Consider the following 5,541-nt stretch of genomic DNA (forward strand, 5'->3'; position numbering starts at 1 on the left):
AAGGAGTGGCTGGTGGATTTGAACTGCCGACCTTTTGGTTAGCAGCTGAGCTCTTTAACCACTTTGACATGAGGGGTCCTAAGAGACTACAGTATATTAAACATAACTTTTATATGGACTGGGAAACCAAAAAAATTACTGAGACTCACTTTATTGCGATACTCACTTTATTGTGGTGGTCTGGAACAGAACCCACAGTACCTCCGAGGTATGCCTGTACATTTTCTCCAGTGCGCACAGCTCATTCATTAGTTTATCTGAGCTCATCTTTGTTGAACACCTATTACATGCCAGGTACCATGCCAACATCTGGAGTTATGATGGTGAAGTAGACCTGATTCAAGGTCCCAGCTCTGACGAAGATTAAGATCTAGCACGTGTGGGAAGGTTCGGGGATGAGAAAGCTGGCAATGACAAGAGTGTGTCCCTGGGGCTGTCACGGGGTGGGCATGGTGCTGATACAGCCCAGAGGAAGTGCCCCCAACCCAGACTTGGGGATTGCTGGGAGGGCAGGGGAGGTTTTGTGCATGGGACTGGGACCTGAAGGATGAGGAGTAGTTACCATGTGAAATGCTGGGTGTAGGGTGTAGAGAAGGAAAATAATTTGTTCATCTATTCATTAATTCTTTCATTCATTTGTTCTCTTCTCAGTTTGACTTAACAGAGGAGGAGTGACCGTGAGAGATGAGTCAGGGGAATAAGAAGGGCTTTGTGTTGAAGTTATCCCCTTTCTACCAAAGAGGATGGTTTAAAATTAGGAAAAGTGTGCATCAGGGTTGTATCCTTTCACCATACTTATTCAATCTGTATGCTGAGCAAGTAACTAGAGAAGCTGGAATATATGAAAAAGAATGTGGCATCAGGATTGCAGGAAGACTCCTTAACTACCTGCAATATACAGATGATACAAGCTAAAAGGACTTGAAGCACTTACTGATGAAGATCAAAGTCTACAGTCTTCAATATGGATTACGTCTCAACATAAAGAAATCAAAAATCTTCACAACTGAACCAGTAAGCAACATCGTGATAAACAGAGAAAGATTGAAGTTTTCAATGATTTCATTTTGCTTGGATCCTTAATCAATGCCCATGGAAGCAGCAGTCAAGAAATCAAACAATATAGTGCCTTGGACAAATCTGCTGCAAAAGACCTCTTTAAAGTGTTAAAAAGCGAAGATGTCAATTTGAGGACTAAGGTGCGCTGACCTAAGCCATGGTATTTTCAATCGCTTCATATGCATGCGAAAGCTGGGCAATGAATAAGGAAGAACAAAGAAGAATTGATGCTTTTGAATTATGGTGTTGGCGAAGAATATTAAATATATCACAGACTGCCAAAAGAATGAACAGATATGTTTTGGAAGAAATATAGCCAGAATGCTCCTTAAAATCGAGGATGGCAAGACTTCGTCTCACATACTTTGGGCATGTTATCAGGAGGGACCAGTCCCTGGAGAAAGACATCATGCTTAGTAAAGTAAAGAGTCAGCCAAAAAGAGGAAGACCCTCAACAAGATGGATTGACACAGTGGCTGCAGAAATGGGCTCAAGCATAACAGCGATTGTGAGGATCGCACAGGACCTGGCAATGTTTCGTTCTGTTGACATAGGATCGCTGTGAGTCGGAATCGACTTGACAGCACCTAACAACAGCAACGGAAGAGGAAATGGAGCCCCAGAGAGGTGAAGGGACTTGCCAGGTTACATGGCTGGAGCAGAGATACACACCTAAGCCAATTTAGGCTCAAAAGCCCATCTCTTTCCATTCTTCCCTCCTCCCTCCAAGAACGGGCCGGGAGGGTTAGATACACTACTGTGATTTTGAGGGCTTTGGGGTAGTGCCCTGCTAAGAACACCCCCACCCCACCCAGGGATGCTCCTTTGTCTGTTAGAATGATCCCCCATCCTATGAAGACTCGACCTTTAATTCTGCTTTGGATATGGGGTAGGGGAGCCAGTGTGAAGGTGTCCAAGGCTGAGGGGAAGGGACCACTGAATTCCCTGTCTGGCTGGGAGAGGACTGAGCATTGGACAGGTATTGGGGCTACAATTGTAGACCAGGCTTTGCCACCCATTATCTGTGTGACGTTGGGCTAGTCCCTACCCCTTTCTGGGCCTCAGTGAGACCATTGTGATTGCTGCAGTCTGTACTCCATGTGGCTGACATTGATGACTGTGACTTCTAGCCTTAGATGTCTGCAGATCTGTTCTGGCTAGAAGTAGGTGACCATCTTGTCCTGTTTGCTCTGGACTTCCTGGGTTTTATCACTGCAGTTCCTGCATGATGGGAAACCCCTCCACCCTGGGCATGTCAGGACTATTGGTCACCTAGCTGGAAGGACATTAGAGACCATCTGTTCAGCCTCTGTCTCATCTTACCCACAAAGAACAAGACACACAGCATCTCGCTTTTGCTCCTATGTGGCCACAGAACTATTTCATAGCCATTTAGTTTGTACATCCTATGTTTTACAACTCAGTTGAAAACCCCTTCAAGTCCAGGTACCATTTCCTCCATTTCCTTCCGTCTTCCAGGCTCAGCTCAGCCATCTCCTCCAGGAAGCCTCCCAGGCCAGAGTCAGGCTTCCTTCCTCTGCACTCCCTCCTGTGGGGCCATCATAGCCCTTTAGTGCCCATCTCAGGATGGCCTGTTTAGCCGGCTGTCTCCCCATTAACTTCCCTAGTACTCCGGAAGCCCCTGAGGGTACCTAGTTCACAGTTGTTTCCCCAGGACTTGGTGTAGGTTCTGGCCCAAAGCAGGTGCTCAATAAATGATCATGGAATGCTGGAATCCCTCTAGCACTCAGAACAGGCCTGGGCACCAGAGGATGGTTTCACACCCCAATTCCAGGGCAACTCTTTTGGCAACTCTTTCTTCCTGGAAGAGGCACAGGGAGACACTCCCAGGTGTGACTTCTTAACTCTTTCTGTTCCACGGGCCATCTAGGTGAAGCCTGTGGACGTTTCTCAGAATAATTAAAATGCATTAGGATTACAATGAAAACAACTCTACTAAAACACAGTCATCAAAATATTTTTAAAATTGTAATTATATTAACATATGTGCTTCTTTATTAATACACTAAATAATATGTTTTAGTGGTGAGTCTAACATGAACTTAATTTCAGAGTTGTGGGAGCTTAAATGATATTTTGAGATATAGACAATAACTGTAGTGTGATATGAAAATATCTGTTATTTTTATTAGTGATCAAATCACAAGGCCTTCTACTTGTTGCCTACATTCATAATCAAAGGAAGTGCTAAATATCATTTAGAAGTTAGTGAAAATAAAGATATGGCTTTTGTTCATCCCAAAGTCATGGACCACTCAGAATTTTATCCTCGGTCTCCTTTGGGGGTATGTGAACCCCTGCTTTAAGGCAAAGGGGTTTTCATTCCTTAGGATAGATAAACAAGAAAACCATCAAAAAAATGGGAAGACAAAGAATCAGGAGTAGTGACCAAGTTGGGTTGGATTAAGCAGAGAAAGCTTTCAAGACAGGTGAGTTTCTGAGTGTTAAAGACGAGTCCATTTTGGCAGGGAGCAAGGAGCTGGGGCTGAGGGAAGGGAAGGAGTGCTCTTGTGACTGAATCAAAAACACAGTGGACTAAACATCACAGCCACAACATTCCAGAGCAAGTCTTCGTGTCTCCTTTGTTGTGGAGGACACCAAGGCATCGTCCCTGTAAGACAGGGTACCTGCCCTGAAGCTTACACACAGAGATCAAAAAACAAACACAACAGTTAGTAACAAGACAAAATTAAATTGCAATTAAAAAAATGCAGATGGAAGAAACTGGAACACTTCAAATGTCTGGTTAAGCGCATACAGGGCAAGCTACAGGCGTTCAAAGGTGGCAGTCACCTCCCCTCTGCGGTTTGTAGTGAGGATCAAATTGGGTAACGCACAAAGGGCCAGCAGTGTAGGAAGGCTGGGTTGGAGCATGTGCCTTGGGATTGCTTTCTACTTCTCAGGACTCAGTAACCTTCTCTGTAAAATGGGAATAATAACTCAGTATGATGTTGTCGTGTGTCGTCGAGTTGATTCTGACTCATAGGGACCCTATAGGATAGAGTAGAACTGCCCCATAGGGTTTCCAAGGAGCTGCTGGTGGATTCGAACTGTCGACGTTTTGGTTAGCGGCCTGACCTCTTAACCACTTCGCCACCATGGTGCCTGCCATATGCTAAGCACTCAATAATGGACGCTATTTGAAAACAAAAAAGGCGTTTGTAAATTGGTTCAGGAGACACCGGGAGACTGGAGACAGGGTGTTGAGTCTGAAAACAAGATTTGAATGAATGAACGAATAAGGGAAAAAGGACCTCCAACTCTGGGTAAGCTGCATCCAAGTGTGTGTACCTGTGTGGTGGTCAAGGCGGGTGCGGCAGCAGCTCAGAGGAGCGGAGGCCCAGCCCGAGCTTGCGGGTGTCAGACCCCGGGAGGGTCTTTGCTCAGTTCCCGCAATCCCCGCCGCCAACCACCACCACGCGGCCCGGAGCCTCCGTGGGGCCGGGGACCAGCGGGCTCCGTAGTGCCCTGGCGGATCTCGGGACGACGAAGCCCGCGTCTGGGGCAGGGGGCGCTGGCGAAGCGGTCGAGGAGTCTACCCTCGGGTCCGCCGCGTGGGGGACGTGTCGGCGGCAGCGCTGCCGTATCTTGGGAAGATCGATATAGGCCGTCCCAGGCTGGAGTAGGGGTGGGTGTGGGTGCATCTTCGTATGCTGTGGTCCCCGAGCCTCCGTGACCTTTCAGGCCGGGGTCTCCTACTTCCCAAGCCAGGGGACTTGGGGGAGGGGGAGAAGCAAGCAGCGAGGCCTCCTTGGCAGACGACGTGGGGGAGGGGGCGCCCTAGAGGGGTAAGCGAGCGGCTGCCCACACTGCCGTCCCCTTTAAGAGGCCGGGCTGACTCTGCGGCGTTTCCAGCTAACCCGGTCCCTGGTGCAGCTCTGCGGTCTGGGTCCCCCAGCACAGAATCGGCGCTCCGCTGGGCGGCTGGATCAGGCGCAGGAGAGGGCGTGGTCCAGCAGGGGCGATGGGCGGTGCCAGTGCTTGCAGATAGGCGGTTTAAGGAGCGGAGAAAGCGATGGACCCGAGAGTGGGCGGAGTGAAGGGGCTATGGGCGTGGCCAGGCACTGCGGGCCTCGCGGGGCGGAGCCTCGGGCTCTTGGAACGCCGCAGAGGGAGGAGGGGAGGGCGGGGTTAGCGGTGGAGGCGGGGCTTGGGTCTGCAGTGGGCGGGGTCCGTCGCAGAAGGGGCAGAGCCGGCCGAGAGTCCTCTGCGTGCGGCTGCCGCTGCGCCTCCACAGCGTCCCTGACAGCGCCGGCCATCGGACCCGCGACCCTCACTAGCTTCGCGTAGCCGCCGCGGCCTCCTCTGCGGTCCGAGCAGCAGCCAAGCGCGTCCTAGCATCGGCCGTCGCCTCAGCGCCCACATCCGGGAGCAGACGGCGCGCGGTCGCTGCGGAGGCCGCATCTGGCGAGCATCTGGCACCGCCCGGCCGGCGCGCTGGAGCCCGCGCCCGCCCTGGCC

This window comes from Trichechus manatus, unplaced genomic scaffold (genome assembly GCF_000243295.1).
Source record: "Trichechus manatus latirostris isolate Lorelei unplaced genomic scaffold, TriManLat1.0 scaffold00048, whole genome shotgun sequence".
NCBI lineage: Eukaryota > Metazoa > Chordata > Mammalia > Sirenia > Trichechidae > Trichechus > Trichechus manatus.